The 27,306-nt window shown below is 42.9% G+C and overlaps 1 protein-coding gene across 3 annotated transcripts in view; it reads left to right on the forward strand.

The window, feature by feature from the left end:
* The window catches only part of LOC132382201 (multiple epidermal growth factor-like domains protein 6), a 418,396-nt gene that overhangs the window by 252,612 nt on the left and 138,478 nt on the right, over positions 1 to 27,306 (forward strand). The gene's annotated exons all lie outside the window — the stretch shown is intronic.

Raw genomic sequence — 27,306 nt, forward strand, 5'->3', positions numbered from 1 at the left:
CACAATCAGATTATCGCTTAATCCACTGGGAAAACATGCCTAGTCTGTGCTACCTTTCCTCATAATTTAACTTGTTTCTCGCTCCACTACTTTTCTGATAAATCTTTACTGCATCCTGTTTACCCTTCCCAAGGGGCAGCCATCTAGAGGGGCAGTAACATTTACTTATATTAACCTCCAGCCCAAACTCTGTATGAATCACTGCCAGCAACTTCATATTGACATAGTCCTAGAAAATATAACATATAAAATTTTAAATGCTGAAAGTGCTGAGCAGGTCAGTCAGCATCTGTGGAGAGAGAAATAGAGTTAATGTTCATCAAAACTGTAACAATGAGAAATGGTGTTTTTTCTTCAATTGAAGATGGGGGAGGTTTGAAAAGAACAGGGGGAATGTCTGTGATAGGGTGTGAATCAAAAGTTGAGAAGGTAACAATTATTACCAAAAAAGGCAGTTAGGGACAGAAGAGAAAATAAACAAAAGGAATGGAAATATCCAGGGCATCAGTAGAGAGAGAAAAGGGTGTCCAACAAAACCAAGGGAAAAATGAGGTGCTGTTCGTCGAGCTCACATTGGTCATCACTGTTATATGTTACTTTGTGTGTGTGTGTGTGTGTGTGTGTGTGTGTTAGGGGAGCGGGGAGGTGAAGGGTTATGTTTTGGGGGTTTGGCCTATCTTCAACTGGTGCTGAGTGTTCAGCAATTTAACCCCTTGTTAATCTACTAAGTTTTCATGAGTCTGCTGTAGGCTGAGAGTTATCGTCTCCCTTGCTCACAGCCCTGCTTGGATGGCCTTGCAGGGAGTGACCCAATGCAAAGGTAGAGAGCTGAATTCTCACCTCTGGTTAGGGCACATATTCTTTGGAATGATTCTTCTATTTGCTCCATAAAGATTTTAACTGTCATCATGATACACATAGGTGCAGCTAAAAATAACCTTGTGAGTAATGTAGCTTCAAGTAAAAACCAGACCAAAAGATTCTTTTAAAGAAAAGAAAGATTAGCTTTGTTTGTCACATGTACATCAAAACATGCAGAGAAATGTGTTATATATGTCAATGGCCAACACTGACTGAAGATGTGGTAGTGAGTGTTGACATACTTCTGGTGGCAACATAGTACACCCACAACTCACTATCCTGTACTTCTTTGGAACGTGGGAGGAAACTGTAGTATGTGGAAGAAACCCACGTGGTCACAGGGAGAACGCACAAACTCCTTATAGACTGCGGTGAGCATTGACCAGCCAAACCTTTGCCTAATAGTGATGGATCCTCAATGAAAGCTATTGCATTTTTCTTGTAATTAGTTCTTCATATGTTTCTTCTCTTAGAAAACAAGATCCTTTCCTCGGTAGGCTCGCCTTATAGACCAGCTCGAGAGTAATTTCCTTTCATTTGCTGCCATCCCCTTGACTGACATTAACCTCTGACCTTAACTCCACATAGTTCAACTCTTGCATTCTACCTTCAGGCCAATTCATAGAAAGCTATTCCTTCTGAATGAAGATCAATAACTTTGAAGCATTGCCTTGGATGTAAGCCTAATGAGCAGTGATCGGATGAATTCTGACTGGCAGTAAGAGTAATTAGTTCCGATTACTGTGGTCAAAGGATTGGTTGGTCTCTGGACACCCACAGCAATGCGTCATTCCAACCTTTCTAAGTTAGCCCCATTCCATGTGTGCCTTCTCCCTAGACTTGTGGCGTTTGACTGGTCAATCTCCAAGTCTCTATGGAATTAGCTGATCGTAGCTGACAGTGGTAGGCGGCACTCATGCACAGTGGCTGCTTCAGGTCACACCACAGATACACGAGCACTAGGTTTGGTGTAGTACTTTTGTTGAAGTTCTGGAGAAGCAGCGATTTTGAATGAAGTACCAAATCGAGGTCCTGTTTAGATAATCATAAAAAAAAATCCCATGACACTGAAGAGCAGGATGTACTGTTCAGTTTCCCGGCCAATATTTATCCAATGAATATCAGTGGGCACAGATGACAGAGCTACATCTAATTATTTATCCCATGACTGCTTACAGCTTTTGTTGTGGGTGGCTATGTTTCCTGCTCCACTTCAAAAGTGCTCAATTGACTGCAAACTGCTTTGGAATACCTAAATATCTTAAACAAGATCATGTATGGATTAAGATATAAAGTAGATGTTCTGAGGAATTTTAGTTAAGGGATAAATATTGTAACAGATCCATAGCATTAGACTACCACAGCATTAGTTAATCTTCAACAGGTATTTCCAACATCAATCCAATTAGTTAAATTCTCCTGCTCTTTTCCCACTTCACTACATTAACCATCACCTTTTATTTCTTTCCTGATGAAGGGTCTTGGCCCGAAACGTCGACCGTACCTCTTCCTATAGATGTTGCCTGGCCTGCTGCATTCACCAGCATTTTTTGTGTGTGTCGCTTGAATTTCCACCTTCTGCAGATTTCCTCATACTTGCCTTTTATTTATTTATTTGTTTGCTTGTTTATCAGAATTAGAATCAGGACTAGAATCAGAATCAAGTTTATTATCATCGGCATGTGACGTGACAGCAGCAGCAGTTCAACGCAATACATAATCTAGCAGAGAGAGAAAAAGTAAATAAATAAACAAGTAAATCAATTACATATATTGAATAGATTAAAAAACGTGCAAAAACAGAAATACTGCATATTAAAAAAAGTGAGGTAGTGTCCAAAGATTCAATGTCCATTTAGAAATTGGATGGCAGAGGGGAGGAAGATGTTTCTGAATCACTGAGTGTGTGCCTTCAGGCTTCTGTACCTCCTAACTGATGGTAACAGTGAAAAAAGGGCATGCCCTGGGTACTGGAGGTGCCTAATAATAGACGCTGCCTTTCTGAGACACCGCTCCCTGAAGATGTCCTGGGTGCTTTGTAGGCTAGCGCCCAAGATGGAGCTGACTAGATTTACACCTTCTGCAGCTTCTTTCAGTCCTGTGCAGTATCCCCTCCATACCAGACAGTGATGCAGCCTGTCAGAATGCTCTCCACAGTACAACTATAGAAGTTTTTGAGTGTATTGGTTGACATGCTGATGCACCATCAGTAACTCTCGGAGACGTGAGTCGAGATAGGCTTTCATTAACTGGAAGAAAGCACTATCAGCAGCAAGAGCCCACCACAACATCCTGGAGACTGAGGGAGGAGCAGTGCCTCCAATCGCCTTTATAGGGGTCTGTGGGAGGAGCCACAGGAGCAGTCAGCCGGGGGGGGGGGGGGGGCGTGTCCAGACAGGTATATGTAGTTCACCACACATGCCAAATCTCTTCAAACTCCTAATAAAGTATAGCCACTGTCTTGCATTCTTTATAACTACAATGATATGTTGGAACCAGGTTAGATCCTCAGAGATCTTGACACCCAGGAACTTGAAGCTGCTCACTCTCTCCACTTCTGATCCCTCTATGAGGATTGGTATGTATTCCTTCGTCTTACCCTTCCTGAAGTCCACAATCAGCTCTTTTGTCTTACTGACGTTGAGTGCCAGGTTGTTGCTGTGGCACCACTCCACTAGTTGGCATGTCTCATTCCTGTATGCCCTCTTGTTACCATCTGAGATTCTACCAACAATGGTTGTATTGTCAGCAAATTTATAGATGGTATTTGAGCTATGCCTAGCTGCACAGTCATGTGTATTATTTATTTACTTTGTAAAGTTCAGAAGTAAATTTTATTATTAGAGTACATATGTCACCACATACCATTAGAAGGCAACTTAAAACTTCATTAAGAAGGTAAAGATGCAGTATGAAAGTAAGCTAGCCAATAATAATAACAGGGATACTAGAAGTTCCTTCAGATACGTAAAGTGTAATAGAGAGGCGAGAGTGGACATTGGACTGCTGGAGAAGTAGTAATGGGGGACAATGAAATAACAGACAAACTGAATAAGTATTTTGCATCAGTCTTCACTGCAGAAGACACTAGCAGTATAGCGAAAGTTCCAGATGTCAGGGGGCCTGAAGTGTGTGAAGTTACCATTACTAGAGAGAAGGTTCTTGGGAAACTGAAAGGTCTGAATATAGATAAGTCTCCTGGACCAGATGGTGTACACCCCAGAGTTCTGAAAGAGGTGGCTGAAGAGATCGTGGAAGCATTAGTAATAATCTTTCAAGAATCATTTGATTCTGGAACGATTCCAAAAGACTGTAAAATTGCAAATGTCACTCCACTCGTCAAGAAGGGAGAGAGACAGAAGAAAGGAAACCATAGGTCAGTTAGTCTGACCTCAGTGGTTGAGATGTTGGAATCAATTGTTAAACATGAAGTCTCAGGGTACATGTAGGCACATGATAAAATAGGCTGTAGTCAGCATGGTTTCCTCAAGGGAAAATCTTGCCTGACAAATCTATTGGAATTCTTTGAAGAAATAACAAGCAAGATAGACAAAGGAGAATCGATTGATGTCGTGTACTTTGATTTTCAGAAGGCCTTTGACAAGGTGCTACACATGAGGCTGCTGAACAAGCTACAAGCCCATGGTATTACAGGAAAGATTCTAGCATGGATAAAGTTGTAGCTGATTGGCAGGAGGCAAAAGAATGGGAATAAAGGGAGCCTATTCTGACTGGCTGCCAGTAACTAGTGGTGTTTCACAGGGGTCTGTGTTGGGATTGATTCATTTTATGCTATATGTCAATGGTTTGGATGATGGAGTTGATAGCTTTGTCGCAAAGTTTGCAGACTATGTGAAGATAGATGGAGGGGGAGGTAGTTTTGAGGCAGTAGAGAAGCTACAGAAAGATTAGGAGAATGGGCAAAGAAATGGCAGATGGAATACAGTGTCGTGAAGTGTATAGTCATGCACTTTGGTAGAAGAAGTGATAAGGTTGACTAGTTTTTAAATGGAGAGAAAATACAAAAAAAAAACAGATGTAAAGGGACTTGGGAGTCCTTGTGCAGGATTCCCTAAAAGTTTATTTGCAGATTGAGTCTGTGGTGAGGAAGGCAGATGCAATGTTAGTATTCATTGCAAGAGGACTAGAATATAAAAGCAAGGATGTAATGTTGAAATTTTATAAAGCAATGGTGCAGCCTCACGGAGTGTTGTGAGTAGGTTTGGGCCCCTTTCTTCGAAAGGATGTGCTGAAACTGGAGAGGATTCAAAGGAGGTTCACGAAAATGATCCAGAATTGAATGGCTTGTCATATAAAGTACGTTTGAAGAGCTCTGGGCCTGTATTCACTGGAATTCAGAAGAATAAAGGGCGACCTCATTGAAACCTATTGAATGGTGAAAGGCTTTGATAGAGTAGATATGGAGAGGATGTTTTGTATGGTGGGAGAGTCTAAGAGCAGAGGACACAGTCTCAGAATAGAGGGGCAACCTTTTAGAATGGAGATGAGGAGGAATTTCTTGAGTCAGAGAGTGGTGAATCTGTGGAATTCTTTGCCACAGGCAGCTGTGGAGGCCTTTATGTATATTTAAGACAGAGGTGGATAGATTCTTGATTAGTTGGAGCATGCAGGGATATGCGGAGAAGGCAGGAGACTGGGGCTGAGAGGAAAATTACATCAGCCATGATGAAATGGTGGAGCAGACTCGATGGGCCTAATGGCCTAATTCTGCTCCTGTAACTTATGGTCTTATAGTCTTATACAACCCTGAGATTCATCTTCTACAGGCATATCTATAGAATAGAATACTGACTATATACCAAGATCAATGAAAGATCAAGTAGAGTGTAGAAGACAAGAAACCGTGCAAAGACAAATAGAAGTGAAAAGTAATAAATAGTGAGAACATGAAAGAACAAGATAAAGAGTCCTTAAAGTGAGATCATTGGTTGTGGGAATATCTCAATGTTTAGGCAAGTGAGTGTAGATATCCCCTTTTGTTCAAGAGCCTGTAGGTTGTGGGGTAATAACTGTTCTTGAACCTGGTGTCTTATTTAGAGATAAGCGCAGAGCAGACCCTTCTGGTCCAACAAGCCATAGCGCCCAACAACCCACCTATTTAACTCTAGTCTAATCACGGGATAATTTACAATGACCAATTAACCTAATACTCCAGGGGTCCATGGGCCCCTTGCTTAATGGTATGGGTCATGGCATAAAAAAGGTTGAGACCCCCTGTATGAGTTGGTATGTCTTTGGAACGTGGGAGGAAACCGGAGCACCTGGAGGAAACCCATGCATTCATGGGAAGGACACACAAACCTTACCGATGACGTTGGAATTGAACTTCAAACTCTGAACTGTAATAGCGTTACGCTAACCGCTATGCTACTGTGGCACCCATTTTCTTGCAATGTTCTTTATCAATTTCTATTTGAAAGTAGCTATTCAATCTCTCCACCACACCTTTAGGATTTAAAATCATACACATTTGTTATGAGTTCAGAGTGCTGGAGTTGCAGAGCTGTGAAAATTGATGCACTGCAGTGTGCAGTGTGATGACAAAAGCAGAAAATGCTTGAAGGACACTCAACACACCAAGGAGCAGTAGTGGAGAGAGAAACAAAGTTAATGTTTCAGCTTGAAGACCTCCGTCAGAGCTGAAGTGTGAGCACAATAGACACAGAGCAGTAAGTTTCAGAGTTGAAAAGATGAGTTGCTGATATTCTTCTGATTGCAACAGGCAGTTAGCACAAGAAGATCAACAATGGCCATTGAGGCCAACAGAAACCAACCTCACGTATTCGCAGGAACACAGCCTCCCCTCTATAAACTCTGTATTTCTCAGTATAGACAGATTCCTTAGAGTCTATTTACCTCAGCAAAGAAGCCAGCGTCATCAAAGACCCTACTCACTCCGGATAGTCTCTCTTTTCTCCCCTTCCCCAATGGGCTGAAGCATGTGTCACCAGGCTCAAGTACAGCCTCTATCCCTTTGTTATCAGACTCTTGGTCAGACCTCTATACAATAAGATAGACTCTCTTCCTCACAATTTGCCTCATTATGATCTTGCACTTTATCATTTACCTGCACTGCACTCCTTGGGGAGCTTTTACACTCTATTCTGTGTTGTACTTATTTAGAGATACAGTGTGGTTCAGGGCCTTCTGGACCAACAAGCCACACCACCCAGCAACACAACTATTTAACCGGAGCCTAATCACAGGGCAATTTACAATGACCAATTAATCTTCTAACTGACACATCTTTGGACTCTGGGAGGAAACGGGAACACCTGGAGGAAACACACATATTCGCGGAGGGGACATGCAAACCCCTTTCAGATGGCATTGGATTTGAACCCGGAACTCCAATGCCCCAAGTTGTATTAGCGTTGCAGTAACTGCTACGCTACCGTTATGCGCCCAAAATTGTTTTAGCTTATTCTAGCTCAGTGCTGCTGCTTGTGTGTGTGTGTGTGTGTGTGTGTGTGTGTGGGGGGGGGGGGGTTGGGGGTTTTGACGTTGCTATTATTAGAGTTTCTTGTTTCATGCATGTCTCTGTGAAGGGTAAGAATTTCAGGCTGTATACTGTATATATCCTCTGTTGGCGTGTGGCCAAGTGGTTAGGCGTTGGTCTAGTGATCTGAAGGTCACTAGTTCGAGCCTTGGCTGAGGCTGCATGTTGTGTCCTTGAGCAAGGCACTTAACCGCACATCGCTCTGCGATGACACCGGTGCCAAGCTGCTTGGGTCCTAATGCCCATCCCTTGGACAACATCGGTGGCGTGGAGAGGGGAGACTTGCAGCTTGGGCAACTGCCGGTCTTCCATTAAAAAAAACCTTGCCCAGCCTTGCGCCCTGGAAACTTTCCAAGGTCTATCGAGACTAACGGAGGCCTACACTACGCACATCCTCTGACATTTGAACTGCACTGCGCAACGATTGGATCTGTACAAACATTATGTAAGACAAACTTTTCACTGTATCTTGATCTGTGTTACAATGATAAACCAATACCAATAATCTCTGAGCCTTGCCCCCAGTTCATTGTTCTGCAAGGATCTCTGACCCTATTTCTGATCATTGTCCCTGCTTTAATCTCTAGCCCCTGATCCTATCCACTGTCTCTGCGCTGACCTCTGACCAATGGGTAGGATAATTGCGGTGGAAAAACGCAAAGAACAGTTGGAATCCACTAATGCCCCCACTTAGGGAACTATTCCCCAAGGTGTGTTTTCACTTACAGGTTCACAGTGCGCGATCTCCTGCTCTGAAATCAGAGCAGCTCATACCTTCAATTTTGCCTGATGGCCAGCCACTGACGTGATAGGCTGATCAATACCAATATAAAGTGTACACAAAGTAATGAATTTCCTTGGTAAACCTTCTCTAAAAAAACACTGAAATCTCTATTCATTATTCTTCATTTTGGAGATATTTAGTGGGAGTGAGGAGTAGGGAACAGTGAGCAGGTGCTTACTATCCAGCTCATGTGCTGACTCTGCTCTGGGTATGGTCTGTGGAATTTAATTACCCCAGGAGCCAATTTGCCCTAAAACCATAAAACAATTAAGGAGTAAATCAGGACCAGATTTCTCTCTCCTTCTCTTTCTGTGTTAAATACAGATGCAGCTGATCTTTATTCTGTTTTCCTGTGTAATATTACCACTGAGCAGAGCAGTTTCTTAAGAAACTGTGACTGGGAACATGTTGTGCATACAGATGGCAACGCAGAGCTGTCACATTTACTTTCTCCACCACCCCTGAGGGAGAGTTGCGGTCAGTTCCGTGTTTGCGGGTTCCCCACCGGTACCCCGATGAGGTGACTACTTTCCACTTACAGGAACGTGAGAGACCATTCAGCCCCTTAAGTCTGTGCTGATATCCAAATGGATCACGGCTAGTATGGTCTATTTTATGGCTTTTAATCCATGTTCCTGGTTATTGCCCTGGAAAACACCTATCCCTCAGTCAATATACCTCCTCTCAGTGGCCACTTCATTACACACCTCCTGCTGTCAGGTACTGAGGTACCTCCTGTACTTAATAAAATATCCACCGCGAGTATGTTCATGGTCTTCTGCTGCTGAAGCCCATCCACTTCAAGGTTTGACAATGTTGTGTGTTCACAGATGCTCTTCTGCTCATCACTGTAGTTGCGTGTGTTTAATTGAGTTACTGTCGCCTTACCTAGTTGGACCAAGCTAGGCTGTTGGTGATGTTCATTCCCAGGAACTTGAACGTTCATCCCTCTCAAACTCAGCACTGCTAATCTACGTGTTCCAATGCTTTCCTGAAGTTAACAACATGTCTATTTTTTTGTAGACATTGACGGAAGGTCATTGCCCTGACACTGTACCACTAGGCTCTCCATCTCCTTCTTGTACTCCGACCCATCATTATTTTCTTTTCAAATCTTTTTATTATTATTATACAAAATTAACAAGAGTACAAGAAGGTAACACTTACAATGTCTCATGGGAGGAAAAAACATTGTTTTAAAGATTGAAAAATTTGGTGACAGAAAAAAGAAAAAAAGCCCTACTAAAGCAAAGTGAGAAAAAAAAACCCATTAGGTGTTCAACCCTGGAGCCATGTGTCATACAAAAAGCTTCTAAAGATAAACATCAAACCACCAGCAAGGAAAAAAAATGTACCAAAATTTACAATTAGATTGTGGAGGAAATCTATCAATTAACTCAAATGATAGTAACGAGCAAATGAACCCCACCTTTTCTCAAAATTGAACATAGGTTCAAAGGTTACTAATTTTCTCCAAACTAAGACATAGCATCACTTGAGACATAGCATCAATTGTGACAGAGTGGGAGCTGACGTATTCTTCCACTTCAACAGAATGGCCCTCCTAGCTATCAATGTAACAAACGCAATAACATGTTGGTCAGACAAAGAAATACTGCGGATATTTTGAGGAATTATTCCAAGAAGCACAGTTAATTTGTTAGGTTGTAAATTAATTTTAAGTGCTTTGAGATTCATTATTGAATCATTATTTGAGATTCAGTCTGCTACAGTGGTGTCATCTGCAAACTTGTAAATGGAATTAGAGTAGAATCTGGCCACGTAGTTGTAACTGCAGTATATAGGGAGTAGGTTAGGGACTGATGATGCAGCTTGGTGGGGCATTAGCGATGTTGATAATGGTGGTGGAGGTGCTGGTGAAGAAGTCAAGGATCTATTTGCAAAGGGTGGTCTTGAGTCCCATGTCTAGGAGTTTGGAGATGAGTTTGTTTGGAGTTATGGTACTGAAGGTAAAGCTGGAGTCATTAAGCAGTAGTTTAACGTAGCTGTCTTGACAGTCCAGATGCTCCAGAGATGAGAGCAGGGCCATGGAGATAGCTTCCATCATTGACCTATTTCGGCAGTAGGGTCAGATTTATCTGAAGTTGATGTGTGCCATGACCAGTCTCTCGAAGCACTTCCTGATGGTTGATGTTAGAGCCCGGGATCGGGGGGTCATTACCTTGTTTTTCTTAGGTACCGGGCTGATGGTGGTCTTCTTGAAGCAGGTTGGAATCTCAGATTGAAGTACTGTAGGTAAAAATGTCAGCAAATAATCCCACCAGCTCTTTACTCTTTGACAATCAAAGTTTGAACCCATCCTTAGAGCAGGTTTTTCAAGTGCTTAACCCAGTGTCAAAACAGATCCAGTGGAGAACTTGAGTCTGATTGAAAGAATAGTCAGTATTGAAACAAGGGACCCTTTGTCTTTTCATCATGGTTTTGTACAAAAAAGGCACTTAAGGGGCAAATTGACCTGGTTTGGAGACCAATCAGCAATTGTTATTAATAAACCTGAGAAAGTCTGCAGATGCTGGAAGCCCAAGCAACACACACGAAATGCTGGAGGAACTCAGCAGACCAGGCAGCATCAATAGAAATGAATAAACAGTAGACACTCAAGGCCGAGACCCTTCATCAGGACCGGAAAGGAATTGGGAAGACATCAGTATAGAAAGGTGGGAGGAGAGGAAGGAGGATAGTTAGAAGATGATAGGTGAAGACAGGTGAGTAGGAAAGATAAAGGGCTGGAGAGGAAGGAATCTGATAGGAGAGGAGAGTGGACCTGGGAGAAAGGGAAGGACATTTATTAATACCATGCATTTTGTGGTTTTTCTCTGCTTCCAAAGATTCTCATGATTTACTTCTTTGTGTTTTCTTCCACCTTACTGATGAGTCTTTCAACATATGTGGTTCCAGACTGCTATAATTGTTCATTGCGAGTCCTGTATCTTTCACTCCTGAAATATATTTCATTCATGAACTTGGAAAGAAATAATGCAATCCCTTCACATGTCACCATTCAGAGTAAAAAATATTGTTTAATTTGCCTACAAGATGTATGTTATGTCATCAGAGAATCATATTTTCTTACACATCACCCATGAGCAATAGGTCTGAGAGAATCTGGTTGTGTGCGGTAAGTTTGAGAGAATCTATTTTTTAGTGTCTAGTGGTAGTTGGGCCCTGAACCATGGACTCTGCTCATGGTCCTTTGCAGGGGCAGCACTTAGGTAATGTGCAGTCCATAATGTATTTCTGTCGCCTTGAAGTGCTTGTCTGTAACACTTGGTTGTAGACAGCTCCTTGCAGTGAAAACCAGTGACTTCCAGGCATGTGAAAGTCCATCTTTCACTGATTTAGTGATCTTCCCTGCAAACGGCCGGAAGAGTTCAGAATAAACCCAGATAAAGACCACGGTGTCACCTTCTGGGCTTATTTGACAACCTCGCACTCCAGAAGGAGGTGGGTGTTGCATCACAGCCTTTCTGAGGACAGTGTGCAGCTAATTGCACCTCTGATTCTGCTTGACAAAAGGACAATTCTCATTACTACCTAACCAAGACCTTGGTGCTTCACTCTATGGTGATTAGGTCGGCTGGTGGCGCAGTGACATCAGCGCCGGACTCCGGAACGGAGGTTCCTGGGTTCAAATCTAGTCGGGCCGTTCCTGAGTACGCTTTCCATCCATGCTGGGTTGAGTGTTGAGCTTGCAACTTGACCTCATAAAATTAAGAAAAATACTGCGAAATGTCTGTGTGAGGAGTGGCACGCCACACAGTCTTTTGTTCTGTGCCTTGTAAGGCATGAAAATGCCTGACACTGGCCTGAGTTGACGACATCATATATGGTGATTAGCCACCCTGCCAATTAACTTTTGATAGTCTTCTCAGGGGTCCAGGTGAGAGAATCCACCGCTTCCTTTTCCCTTAGAAGCTAGAAGACATTCCATGCTAGATAGAGCTAGCACTTGCTCTTTATTCCTAATCCCCCAATCCCAAGGAGATGGCTTGTTCCACATGTCGTGCTCGCTACTGTGATGGTAGGGGGATGGGGGGGTTGTCGTAGAGTATCAGAGTCATGGAGTCATTGAGCGCTACAGCACAGAATCAGGCCCTTCAGCCCATCTAGTCTGTTCCAAACTGTTATTCTGCCTAGTCCCATCGACCTGTGCCTGGACAACAGGCCTCCATACCCCTCCCATCCATGTACTTACCCAAATTGCTCTTAAATGTTTCAATTGAATCTGTATCCACCACTCCTGTTCACAGCTTGTCCCACACTCACACCACGCTCTGAGTGAAGAAGTTACCCCTCAGGTTCAAATTAAATATTTCACCTTTCACCCTTAACCTATGACCTCTGGTTCTAGAATCTCACGTCCTCAGTGGCAAATGCCTGCTTGTATTTACCCTGTCTATACCTCTAGTATTTTTGTATACCTCTATCAAATCCCCTCTCATTCTGCTACACTCCAGGGTATAAAGTCCTAACCTATCCAACCTTTCCCTCGAACTCAGTTCTTCAATTCTTGGCAATTCTGAGACAACATTCTCTTCAATTCAGAGTCAAAGAACAGGGAACGAAAAACAGTTTCTGTTCTCCATCAAAGGACAGGCGACTGGATTCTCATCCAGCACATTAATACCAGCGCCAAGAGAGCAGCAGGCATACAAGACGATGCACTGTGCCATAATACAGAGAGAGGCTATGCTTCCAGCACATACTGGAGAGGACACAGGAAAAGGGTTCAGCAAACAGCACAGAGAGAATGGAAACGTGTAGCGGTTCAGAATTCAGCAGAGAGCCGGGGTCAGAGATTAGCGTTGTGACAACATGTGCGCTCTATATTTTTTAAGTGGCAATAAATCCGAAGCTTTTCTGAGGATAATAAACTACCAAGTCCAGTTTGTTGTTCGTTGGCTAAAAGAAATAAAATGATGCACGTCAATGAGCCGCTGCTGATGTCAGACAAGTATGCAATTAGATGACTATTCATTGCACAAGTTCCAGCTGTGCAACCAGCGAGCTGAATGACTTCAAACCTGCAAATAAATCCTCGCACCGCTGTTTGCAATCAGAAGCTTTGTTTTTCAGAATGCATATTTGGTGGTTTCTTTCTGCCTTCTCGACTTTCATATGGTGAAAGACAGTGTTTTATTTTGATAAATACTGATCGAAAGAAATATACTTAACATGCTAATGAGGTAGTGGGTGACAACTTCTTGCGCGCGGTTTAAATTCCTTTGTGTGCTAGAGATTGATACAGTTGTCCTTCATCCCCACCATTCCTGACATTTTAATTTTGTGTCACCTCCAGCCCAACCTCTTCTCTTCAGTGGCTTCCCAGATTCCACTTTCTGTAAACTTGAGTTCAAAAGTCACACTGCCTTACCCCACTTGTTCCATTCACCTTCCACCTGAGCTGTCTGGTACATCTGCATTCCACATGCCCTCATGGCCAATTCAAGAACACTGATTCTAATATTTAGTTAAAGCTCAGCTTCTACAAAAGATGCACACACCTTAGTGAGAACATTGGTGTGGACTCACCTGAAGTCCAAACTATGGTGTGGCCATTTCTGAATGTCTCGTTAGGACTTGTCCTCCCATGAAGGCCTGTACTTCCTCAATGTTCTGCTTGGGGAGTGAATCTCTGAGAGAGCATTACTGAAATATGGCCTCTTCTGAAGAACCGGACTAAGGTGTTCCTTTTCATAGATCCTTGTTGGGAATGACTTCCCCTGAAAGCCATTCTTGGATGGACAATTTGTTGGCTGCTACTACCTCTAGATCTTAAACTGATGAAGAATTGGAAACCAGCTGAAGTGTTGGAATGAAACCCCAGGAAGGAGCACCACCATTGGAAGAAATTCATGGTGTTACTCAGATGATATGAGCAATGTATTATAGGATTTTATTGTTTAGGCCCAATGCCCGAGTTCTCAACTATCTTTTATGTGTTACTGTCTATTTAGGCCTCTGTGCCAGTCTCCCTGTGGGATGGGAATGCATAGCCTCCAAGGGAAATGCCAGAAATGTTGGTTCCTTCTAAATTATGTGTTGTTGGATATTTATCTAAATAGTATGTTAACTTGGGGGCTTTTCCAGTCTCGGGGAAGCAGAAGGGATGGCTCTGACTTGAAGCTTTGTTGTCTTCAAGTCTCCTCAGACTGGATTGTTCTTAATCCTTCAAGGCATAGTTGGACACAAATTCAAAGGCGCCACAGCTGATTACATGCCTGTTGTGCAACAGCCAGCGGGCTTTCATTAGTGTGCACTTAACTGATTATCATGGCCCAGAACCAATTAGATGTTTTACAAGCATGTGGAAACACAGCCGGCATAAGTGAATATATTCCTAATAAGGTGTCTGCTTGACCCAATGGGAAGAACCCTCTCATTTCATAGAAAGTTGTGGGTACTGATGACATAATTTAGACTGACCTGGCCAGTCAGGCATTAAGGGATTACTGCACCATTTGGATAAAATGTTAAACCTCAGGCTGATCTGCCTGTTAATGTAGGCATTAAATATTCTGCAGATTGGTTCAGAAGAGTGCTTGTGGTGTCCTGACCAATTTTACTCCTCAAATAAACTTAATTAGCCTGTAATTGATCTCATTTGCTGAATGTGAGACTGAGCTGGGACATATCTGCTCACAAAGCCATAATGAACAAACTTAAAAACTTATCCACTAACTGCAGAATGGTCTGGGACACTTAAACATTCTCTCTTCTTTCTGTAACCTGTTGTCCTTGTCAGGTAATTAACTTACCAACACCTAGTTCTTTGGCCTATTGTGTATAATCTAACCAAAATCATTTTTGTTTTTGTTTTATGGTATTACGAGGAAATTTGACACTTGTACATGATGTAGTGCTGGCCTTTCTTCTTGAACTACTGCAATCTATTTGGTGAGAGTGTTCCCATTTTTGATAATGTAGGGTTGCTATAGTTGTATAATGCCCTGGGTCAATTAGCCATCAAGTAGATCACTTCTATAGTCAGAGTTGAAACTTCACTGGTGGTGTTTGCCAATCTTGAGATTCCAGTGGGAAAACTCCCTGGAAAAAGGAGCACAGGGCTGCACCACAATGTTAGTAATGTGGCAACATCCTAACATGTGTATCCCTCACCTGTCCCTCCACTGTCAGAGATGGTGAGCACATAGTTCCAGTCTTGGCAGAACAGGGACCCCTTCCATTTTCCAGAGAAGATTGATACCATTGTCTTCCGTCCCCGCCAATCCCGACATTTTAATTCCGTGTCACCTCCAGACCCAAACTCTTCTCTTCAATGGCTTCCCAAATTCCACTTTCTGTAAACTTGAGTTCAAAAGTCACACTTCCTTACCTCCAGTTGTCCCATTCACCTTCCACCTGAGCTGTCTGGTACATTTGCATTCCACATGCCCTCACTCCAAGTTCAAGAACACTGATTCTAATATTTAGTTAAAGTTCAGCTCTACCAATCGTAAGATATGTTAACAGGCACCTCATGAGCAACTGGAATACCATGAGGAGGAATAAAAGATATAAAATATCGTCTAGACATAGTGGCCAAGAAAATTTCGTGAGGAAGTACGTTAACAGTGCCTGGGGTTGATAAGATACACTGTCACAGGCACATACCTAATGCTGAGACAACATTTTAAACTTCACTTCTAATACCACTGACCAGTGGCTATGCAGACTAAAACCCAATATACATTAAATCAGGGAGGCATGTTGTGTGTTTATCAAGTACAATATCAGTTTGGTTTGACTCTCACTTGCTAAGCGATTGGATGGAGAAGCCAAAATGTAATATCCCCAGTCTTCAAACAAGTTTAAAATTATTTGTTAATAATTATAAGGCTCTGATGGTATATTTTAAAGTGACAGACAGCTACATTTTAGTTCAACATGCTGACTGTTGCAAAACTTCACATTCCTCTACATTATCTTTTGGAAAAAAATATCACAAGAGAGTGTTTTAGTTATACTTCTAACACAGCTCCCAGCTTTATGGGATAGAAGTAATAAATAAGAGAAACCTGGTCATTCAGGTGCACCAGGGAAACTGGATGTAGACCCAGCATAGAGCTGAACCGAGCCTGTGTGAATGAGGCTGACAAATGGCAGACCTGGGTTTCACGGTTCCCTCAGGTTCTGCTGAGGAGATAGCTAGTGTTAGGTCGGAATTAGTAAAACCATTGCACATCATCTTTCAAAGACATTGATGAAACCAATTGTTCGAATTCAAAGAGCGTCGATGGTCAGGTTTACTCCAAATTAATTCAGTATATTATGTTATTACGCCTCTTGACTTGCTGCGTTCGTCCAGTATTTGCAGCGTGTGTTGCTCATGATTTCCAGCATCTGCGGAATCTCTTGTGATTCTATTATGTCGTTTGTTCTAAGCCCTGGCGCCTTCAGTAGACATTCCTGTGCACCTGCTTGTTAATGCAAATATCCAATCAGCCAATCATGCACAACTCAATGCACAAATGCATGCAGACGCAGTCAAGAGGTTCAGTTGTTGTTCAGACCAAACATCAGAATGAAGAAGAATTGTGACTTTGACTGTGGAATGATTGTTGGTGCTAGGTGGGATGATTTGAGAATCTCTGAAACTGCTTACCTCCTGGGATTTTCATGCACAGCAGTCTCTAGAGTTTACCGAGAATAGTGTGAAAGTCAAACAAACAAAAAAATCCAGTGAACAGCATTTCTGGTGGTGAAAACGCCTTGTTAATGAGAAAAGTCAGAGGAGAATGGCCAATGACAGAAAGACGACAGTAACTCAAATAACTACATGGTAGAGCAGTGGAGAACAGACGAACATCTCTGAACTCACAACACGTCAAACCTTTAAATGTATGGGCTACAACAGCAGAAGACCACAACCATACACTCAGTGGCCACTTTATTAGTTTCCCTGTCCCCAGGCATCCTTGAGAATGTGCTAGCACCGCTGGAATCTTTTGACAGTGCTCTCACAGTACTATTAGGAAGTATTTGCAAGAAGGGAGTGCAAAAAAGTTTGTCTTTGAACTTTTGAACTTTGAAACATCAATCTTTATTCCTCTCCATAGATGCTGTCTGAACTGGTAAACATTGCCCTTTTCTAATGCAGGAGGGCCAGAATGAAATGCTCATTATTGTTAACTAATGTTTAGAAATTAAGGCTGTGAGTCCTGATTGGATACATTTTGAGCATTCATTCGAGAACCCTCTCAATCATACCCTATTCACCTTCTCCTACATCCTTATAACAAATAGACCAGTTGTTAATTCCACCAATTATCCAGTGTTTCAAATGTCACAGAATGACAGGCCCACAGCTGAGAAGGCCACACAGCACTTTGTGCCTTTACAAGCTCTTTAGACAATAGGTGTAGAAGTAGACCATTCGGCCCCTCGAGTCTGCACCGCCATTCTGAGATCATGGCTGATCATTCACTATCAATACCCAGTCCCTGCCTTGTCCCCATATCCCTTGATTCCCTATCCATCAGCTCTTTGTAAGAGCTATCTAATTAATCCCACTTTTCCTCAGAAATTTATCCATTTACCTTTTGAGAGTCACAGGTGAATGAATCTACCTTAGCAGCCCTTCAGGCAGAGCGCTCCAGATCGATGCTTTAGTGTTTGAAATCTAAAGTTTCATGGTTGTCTCATGCTCAAACCTGTGCTCCACTGAACATTCACCAATACGATGTGCTCAAAGATGTGAGAGTTACCCACTGAGGTACATTTGGGAATTACCTGGACTGCGAAATTTACAGAGACTGCTCCTTTGGTATAGTGTCCTCTGCAATCGATGGGCACTCCTTCCTCGCAAATGCTACCTACTAGCACTGTGGGAGTGCCGTCAAGGGATTCCCGCAGTACTAGAAGGCAGCACTTGGGGAGGGCAATAACTACTGGCCTTGTTAGTTATGTCCAGATTTCAGAACTGAGTAAAAAAAAAGGGTGGCATGGGGGTGGGGGGGGGGGGGGTGTTGCGTAGTGGTTAGTACAAGTCTTCATAGTACAGGTGACGGGGTTCCATTCCCGCTGCTACCTGTTCTCTCCGTGATCACATGGCTTTACTCCCACAATCCAAAGATATACCAGGTGGTAGTTAATTAGTCATTGTAAATTGTCCTATGATTAGGCTTGGGGGATAATCAAGGGTTGCTGGGCAACGCTGCTCGAAGGGCCTGTTTTCGAAAACCAGACCTTGATCCCAACAGCTTTGCTTCTTACTTTCTTCCAGTCTTGCCGTGCTTAAGACTCCAGAGGAACCACTGCTACCCAATGTCTCTCCCAAGTCCAGAAATGCGTATCTTGATTTTGTTAGAGGACAAGCAGAGTAGGACACGGGGATGGGGCCAGGAATAATGTTGATGAACTGGATCCTGTTCTCACAAAAGGATTACCAAGCAAGTCTTCGTTTCCCCTCTCTGCATCCTTCCAAACCTGGGTTCGTGGATAGCGCATAAGGGACTAAATCCTGAATATTTCCTTGCTTGGAATGAAATTATGGGGAAGTTACAAGGTTGTACAGACTTGGCTTTTAGCACCTTGAGCACAGAATACAAAGAAATGATCTAATGAAAATGTTAAGAGAATTTGATACGGAAGAAACAGAGAAACTGTTTTCACTGGAAAGAATGGAAAGAATCTTTCAGTCAAGGTCTTTGAGCCTGCCTCCTCTCTATTTAGTCAGCACCATCACTACTTTTATTTACTTTTGAATCATCTTCTATTTTTCTTTCCCTAATAAGAATCTCAAGTTTCATTTATGGCCAGAATTCGCAAGCTCTAGTGCTTATCCTGCTTCTGGAGTTCAACCAGTTCGGCTCTAATTTTAAGCTTATGTGCCTTAACTCTCTATTCATCTCCATGTCTGCTTATCACCATGCCTTGCACAATCACTGTTTAATATTCCTTCTGGGATGTGCCTCACATCCCGGAGGCCCTGGCCAGAGTATCACCTTGTAAATTAGCATAAAATGCTCCAAAGTGTTCATTTCCAAGTATGTGCTCAAAAGGAAAAGAATTAAAGACACAGTCCTTCCTCTAGGTTCTTCGAGGTGTAAGGAGAATCAGTATTTTGAAGCTTTCAATCCAGATGAAGGGTTGCAACTGAAAAGTCGACTGCCTGTTTCCCTCCTTAGATGCTGCTTGATCCATTGAGTTCCTCCAGCACCTTTTTGTTTTGCTTTATGTCTTAAAACTAACCTGATTTGTGGCAACAGAGGTATGTAAGTGCACTGAGGCTTTGTAAGACATTTGTTGGACCACACGGAGCGTCGTGAGCAGTTTTGGGCCCCTTATCTAAGAAAGGGTGTGCTGGCTTTGGAGAGGTTCGTAAGAGTGATCGTGTGAATGAAAGGGTTAACGTATGGGGAGTGTTTAATGTCTCTGGGCCTGTACTCGCTGCAGTTTAGTAGAATGAGGGGGGGATCTCATTGAATCCTATTGAATATTGAAAGCCCTAGAGAGCGTGGATGTGGAGAGGATGTTTCCGATAGTGGGAGTGTCCAGGACAAGAGGGCACAACCTCAGTATACAAGGATGAGAAGCAGGACCTCAAAGGTAGTAATCTCAGGATTACTTCCTATGCCATGTGACAGTGAGTATAGGAATAGAATAAGGTGGAGGCTAAATGTGTGACTGAGGGATTGGAGCAGGGGGCAGGGATTCAAATTTCTGGATCATTGGGACCTCTTTTAGGTCAGGTGTGACCTGTACAAAAAGGATAGGTTGCACTTGAATCCGAGGGGGACCAATATCCTGGTTTGGGAGAGTTTAAACTACAAACCCCATTTCCAGAAAAGTTGGGATATTTTCCAAAATGCAATAAAAACAAAAATCTGTGATATGTTAATTCATATGAACCTTTATTTAACTGACAAAAGTACAAAGAAACGATTTTCAATAGTTTTACTGACCAACTTAATTGTATTTTGTAAATATACACAAATTTAGAATTTGATGACTACAACATACTCAACAAAAGTTGGGACAGAGTTAAAATAAGATTGAAAAGTGCACAGAATATTCAAGTAACACTGGTTTGGAAGACTCCACATTAAGAAGGCTAATTGGTAGCAGGTGAGGTATCATGACTGGGTATAAAAGTAGCGTCCATCAAAGGCTCAGTCTTTGCAAGCAAGGATGGGTCGTGGCTCACCCCTTTGTGCCAAAATTTGTGAGAGAATTGTTAGACAGTTCAAAAGGAACATTTCCCAATGCAAGATTGCAGAGAATTTAGGTCTTTCAACATCTACAGTACATAATATTGTGAAATGATTCAGAGAATTCAGAGACATCTCAGAGCCTAAAGGGCAAGGTCGGAAACCACTGTTGAATGCGTGTGATCTTCGAGCCCTCAGGTGGCACTGCCTAAGAAACCGTCATGCTACTGTGACAATTATAGCCACCTGGGCTCGGGAGTACTTCGGAAAACCATTGTCACTTAACACAGTCCATCACTGCATCCAGAAATGCAACTTGAAACTGTATTACGCAAGGAGGAAGCCATACATCAACTCTATGCAGAAACACTGGCGAGTTCTCTGGGCCTGAGCTCATCTCAGATGGACCGAAAGACTGCGGAACTGTGTGCTGAGGTCAGATGAGTCCACATTTCAGCTAGTTTTCGGAAAAAACGGGCATCGAGTTCTCCATGCCAAAGATGAAAACAACCATCCTGATTGTTATCAGCGAAAGGTGCAAAAGCCAGCATCTGTGATGGTATGGGGGTGCATCAGTGCCCATGGCATGTGTGAGTTGCATGTATGTGAAGGTACCATTGACTCTGAGGTCTATTTTAGGATTTTAGAGAGACGTATGTTGCCATCAAGGCGACATTTCTTCCCGGGATGTACATGTTTATTTCATCAGGACAATGCCAGACAACATTCTGCACGGGCTACAACAGCGTGGCTTTTTAGACACAGAGTGCGTGTGCTTGGCTGGCCTGCTGCCAGTCCAGATCTATCTCCTATTGAAAATGTATGGCGCATCATGAAGAGGAGAATCAGATAACGGAGACCACGGACTGTTGAGCAGCTGAAGTCTTATATCAAACAAGAATGGACAAAATCTCTAATTACAAATCTACTACAATTAGTATCCTCAGTTCCAAAATGATTAAAAAGTGTTATTAAAAGGAAAGGTGATGTAACACAATGGTAAACATGCCTCTGTCCCAACTTTTGTTGAGTTTGTTGCAGCCATCAAATTCTAAATTTGTGTATGTTTACAAAACACAATTAAGTTGGTCAGTAAAACTATTGAAAATCTTTTCTTTGTACTTTTGTCAGTTTTAAATAAAGGTTCACGAGAATTAACATATTACAGATTTTTGTTTTTATTGCATTTTGGAAAATATCCCAACTTTTCTGGAAATGGGGTTTGTAGAATTGCTGGGGTGTGGGAACCAAACTGAAGAGATGGAGGAAGGGGCATTTGGCTCACAAATAGAGAAAGCTTGTGGACAGTGTGAGAGGAAGGATAGGCAGGTGATAGAGAAGGGATGCGCTCAGACCGATGGTTTGAGATGTGTCTATTTTAATGCAAGGAGTATTATGAACAAAGTGGATGAGCTTAGAGCGTGGATCAGTACTTGGAGCTGTGATGTTGTGGCCATTACAGAGAACTGGATGGCTCAGGGGCAGGAATAGTTACTTAGAGTTCCAGGCTTTAGATGTTTGAAAAAGGACAAGGAGGGAGGCAAAAGAGGTGGGGACGTGGCACTGCTGATCAGAGATAGTGTCACGGCTGTAGAAAAGGAGGAAGTCATGGAGGGATTGTCTACTGAGTCTCTGTGGGTGGAAGTTAGGAACAAGTTGGAGTCAATAATTCTACTGGGTGTTTTTTATAGACTACCCAATAGAAACAGGAATATCAAGGAACAGATAGGGAGACAGATTCTGGAAAGGTGTAATAATTACAGGGTTGTCGTGGTGGGAGATTTTAATTTCCCAAATATTGTTTGGCATTTCCCTAGAGTGAGGGGTTTAGATGGGGTGGAGTTTGTTAGGTGTGTTCAGGAAGGTTCCCTGACATAGTATATAGTTAAGGCTACAAGAGGAGAGGCTGTACTTGATCTGGTATTGGAAAATTAACCAGGTCAGGTGTCAGATCTCTCAGTTGGAGAGCATTTTGGAGGTAGTGAGCACAATTCTAACTTCTTTACCATAGCATTGGAGAGGGATAGGAACAGACAGGTTAGGAAAGTGTTTAATTGGAGTAAGGTGAAATATGAGGCTATCAGGCAGGAACTTGGAAGCATAAATTGGGAACAGATATTTCAGAGAAATGTGGCAAATGTTCAGGGGATATTTGCATGGAGTTCTGCGTAGGTACGTTCCAATAAGACAAGGAAATGATGGTAGGGTACAGGAACCAAGGTGTACTAAGGCTGTTGTAAATCTAGTCAGGAAGAAGAGAAAAGCTTACGAAAGGTTCAAAAAACTAGGTAATGATAGAGATCTAGAAGATTATAAGGCTAGCAAGAAGGAGCTTAACAGTGAAATTAGGAGAGCCAGAAGGGGCCATGAGACGGCCTTGGTGGACAGGATTAAGGAAAACCACAATGTATTCTACAAGTATGTAAAGAGCAAGAAGATAAGATATGAGAGAATAGGACCAATCAAGTGTGACAGTGGAAAAGTGTGTATGGAACCGGTGGAGATAGCAAAGGTACTTAATGAATAGTTTGCTTCAGTATTCATTATGTTTGCTTCAGTATGGAAAAGGATCTTGGCGATTGTAGGGATGACTTACACCAGACTGAAAGCTTGAGCATATAGATATTAAGAAAGAGGATGTTCTAGAGCTTTTGGAAAGCATCAAGTTGGATAAGTCACCAGGACTAGGCGAGATGTACCCCAGGCTACTGTGGGAGGTGAGAGAGGAGATTGCTGAGCCTCTGGTGATGATCTTTGCATCATCAATGGGGACAGGAGAGGTTCCGGAGGATTAGAGGGTTGCAAATGTTGTTCCCTTATTGAAGAAAGAGAGTAAAGATAGCTTCAGTAATTGGTAAGTTGATGGAAAATATCCTGCCTGGATTGGGGAGCATGCATTATGAGAATAGGTAGAGTGAACTCAGCCCTTTCTGCTTGGAGCGACAGAGGATGAGAGATGACCTGATAGAGGTGTATCAGATGATGAGAGGCATTGATCCTGTGGATAGTCAGAGGCTTTTTCTCAGGCCTGAAATAGCTTACGTGAGAGGACACAGTTTTAAGGTGCTTGGAAGTAGGTACAGAGGAGATGTCAGGGGTAAGTTTTTTATGCAGAGAGTGGTGAGTGCATGGAATGAGCTGCCAGCGATGTTGGTGGAGGTGAATACAATAGGGTCTTTTAAGAGACTTCTCAATAGGTACATAGGTAATAGAGGGCTATGGTAACCCTAGGTAATTTCTAAAGTAAGGACATGTTCGGCACAGCATTAAGGGTGAAGAGCCTGTATTGTGCTGTAGATTTTCTATGTTTCTATGTTCTATGACTCCTTAGAACAGAAATGATGAGGAATTTCTTTACCTAGAGAGTGTGGCAAAGCTGAGCATAAACCAAAACAAAACAATTGCCACGAGCCCGTGATCACTATGGAGATGTCACCTTTGTATGACGTGCCCTCAGCTCCAATGAAGTGATTGTTCCAAAGTTGCCATAATACACAAAATAAACACACAGCACAGAATACAAACTGGATAGAGAACAGATACATGGCTCCTGCAATGCTTAAAGTGAAGGTTGATAGGTCTTAGATTAGTAAAGGTGTCAATGGTTGCGGAGAGAGGCAGGAGAGTGGAGTTGAGAGGGAGAATTAATCAGTCATGTTGGAATGATGGAGCAGGTATGATGGGCTGACTGGCCTAATTCTGCTCCTATCTCTGATGGTCTTATTGTATATATAGTAGCCAGTTTCTGTGGCAAGAGAAGATTTAGATGGGTTTGTTGAAAAAGAAGTTTTTAGTTACATTCCTATGTTATTTAAAGACAATCTCTTGCTAAAGGCACCTCAAGACCCAGACACTTTGGGTATTGGGAGAGGGTACGTTTTGTTCTCAGTAGCTTCGTCCAAGCCACTCTCCAGCATCTAAACGAGAAAGATGCAAAAACAGGTGCTGAGCAGAAGACAAAGCTTTCAGGATCAAAGGGGAGATCAACCCAAAATTTGCACTCTGACATTTCAATTCTCAAGTTTACCCTACAAGACCCAAGGCATCATATATCATTCAAGAGACCCTACGTGATCAAAGGCCTGGATAGATGGGGTGTGGAGAGGATGTTTCCTATAGTGGTTTTAATCTGTTCCAGATCAGGACCCATGGAGCGGTGTCAAGGGGAGAGCAGCTGGCATCCAATGGACACATGGGGTGGGGAAGAGCTGGGATGGTAGTCCAGATGAAATTAAATCCTGATGCCTGAGATATGTTATGAATGTGGGTTAGATTGGGTGAGGAGGGGAATCATTAGTGAATGGTCAGGTCAGGGGTCAGTCACCCAGTGTCACTGGGGGATGCAGATATATATTGACATCTATTCTGGGGGCTTGACAGAGGGGTCTGGATGAAGTTCTGCGGGAAGGAGGTTAGAGTTGGCAGTGTGGTGGCATTGAGGGGGGAGATCATTGGGGATGTGCCTATCATCATGATTATAGATGGCGAAGGGCACGTAGGTGGGCTGCTGTATTAGCTGCCCAATCTATCTGTAGTGGGAACCCAGCGATGGAAGGAACAGTGAAGCAGGCCCCACAAACACAGCGAGGGATGTGTTTCCACAGGACAGTAATATATCAGCTAAGGTCATGGAGGTGGCGATCAGACTATTGGATGCTTCTGGTCACATAGAGTAGACTGAGACCTGGAAGGAAAACCTACAGTACTGTGCAAAAGTCTTAGGGTCATATGTATAGCTTAGGTGCCTAAGACTTTTACATAGTGCTGTAGTAATTTTATGTATCGCACAGTACTACTGCCATATAAAAACAAATTTTGTGATGTATGTGAGTGATGATAAACCTGATTCTGATATGGGTCTCTATTGAGGACTGAGAGTGGGTAGGGGGCAAGGAGAAGGGAATCACGTTTGGGAAAAGTGGAAGGGAGAGGGGAGGGAGCAGAAAGCACCAGAGAGACATTCTGTAATGATCAGTAAACCAATTGATCGGAATCAAATGACTTTGCTTGGTGTCTCAGGGCTGGGTGAGTCTGCACCCGCACCACCCCTTACCCCTAGCATGCCTTCTCTGCCACCTGCCCCACACCTCTTCTGCAGCACTCCACCCTCACCATTTCCAACATCTTTTGCTCTCGCCAAATTTATAAACTCGCTCTCCGCTCCACATTGACAAATACAGTACTGTGTAAAAGTCTCAGGCAGCCTCACTCACTCACTTGCTCACCTACACACACACACTCTCTCTCTCTCTCTCTCTCTCTCTCTCTATATATATATATATATATTTATACAACTAAGATTTTGCATAGTACTATGTAATTTGACATTGTTCTTTATTGACATTGAATTAAGTAGTTTACGAAAACATTTCCCATTAATAATCTCTTGTACCTTCCCGAACAGGATAGTGCAAAGGGAGTTTTACCCTTCATCCATCTTGCGCAGTAATCTAGCCTGGCTGTGTTGGAGAGGGGGGCTTGTTCTGTATCTAATCTCAGCAGTACTGGCACTGAATTTCATGACTTAAAGAACAGGAGGTTTTGAGCCCTAACACTGGATCTGTGAAATAGAATTGGTTCCATCTCCCAGTACTAGAACCAGTTCAGTAAACCTCCTTGCAAACTAAGACTGACTAACAGTCAGTGTGCAAAGGAAGACAAACTACAAATAGAAAAAATAACTAACATGAGTTGTAGAGTCTTTGAAAGTGAGCCCATAGGTTGATCAGGACTGATATAGGGTCTCAGCCCATAATGTTGACTCTGTTCCTCTCCATAAATGTTGCCTGATCTGCTGAGTTCCTCCAGCATTTTGTGTGTGTGTGTGTGAGACTCTGGGTTTCCAGCATCTGCAGAATCTCTTGTGCTAATGTTTACCAGTCACTTAACATGGGTCCAATGGAACTGTATTTTTAATCCTCTTGGTCTCACTTCACACGAACATGTCAGCGGAGTACAGCAGTTCTGCCACGTTTTGGTTGATGCCGTCAGTGCTTGGGCAGAGAGTTTCATTATACATTGTACATATTTGGACTCCTCAGATCTTGGCTTTTATGAGCTAAGAGCACATGTTGGCTTTCAATTCCTGCAGGATTTTGCTCACTGGTTTTGAGAGCTGCAAGTCCAGCCAGTTGTCGCTTTATCATTATGGGATTTTCTGCACTGGAACAAACTAAATCTCTGCAGCCTGGCTAGTTTGCCCAGAAAATAAGTACTGAGCAGCTCTGGAGAAAGAGCAGAGAGGTCAATGTATTATTGTCAGAGCTGTGTGTGTCTTGGAACTGATATACAGTACTGTGCAGAGGTTTTAGGCACACATATGTAGCTAGGGCGCCTAAGACGTTTGCACAGTACTGTGTATGTCAACGTGGATCGGAGAGCAAGTTTGTAAATCTGGCGGGAGCAAAGGATGTAGGGGATGGAGAGTGTGAAGTGCCATGGCAGGGGTGTGGGACAGGTGGCAGAAAAGGAATGCCAGGGGCGGGAGGGGGCTGGCATGAGTACACTCAGCCCTGAGACACCAGGCAAGGGGATTTGATTTTGAACAATTTTTTAATTGATCATTACAGTATGTCTCTCTGGCACTTCCTGCTCCCTCCCCTCTCCCTTCCCCTTTTCCCAAATGTGATTCCCCTCTCCCTGCCCTCTTCCCACTCTCAGTCCACAATATCAGAATATCAGAATCAGGTTTATCATCACTCACATGCATTTTTTTAATATATTAAATTACTACTGTACTGTGCAAACGTGTTATACATACAAGAGTAGATCTGTAGATGCCGGAAATCCAAGCAGTACACACAAAAGGCTGGAAGAAATGCTGAAGGGTCTCGGCCCGAAACGTCAACTGTAGTTTTTTCTCCACAGATGCTGCCTGGCCTGCTGAATTCCTCCGCCATTTTGTGCATGTTAGCTACATAGATGTGTCTGAGGCTTCTGCACAGGATTGTAGGCCTGACACCAGTACA

The sequence above is a fragment of the Hypanus sabinus genome, chromosome 27, assembly GCF_030144855.1.
Source record: "Hypanus sabinus isolate sHypSab1 chromosome 27, sHypSab1.hap1, whole genome shotgun sequence".
In the NCBI taxonomy this organism is placed as follows: domain Eukaryota; kingdom Metazoa; phylum Chordata; class Chondrichthyes; order Myliobatiformes; family Dasyatidae; genus Hypanus; species Hypanus sabinus.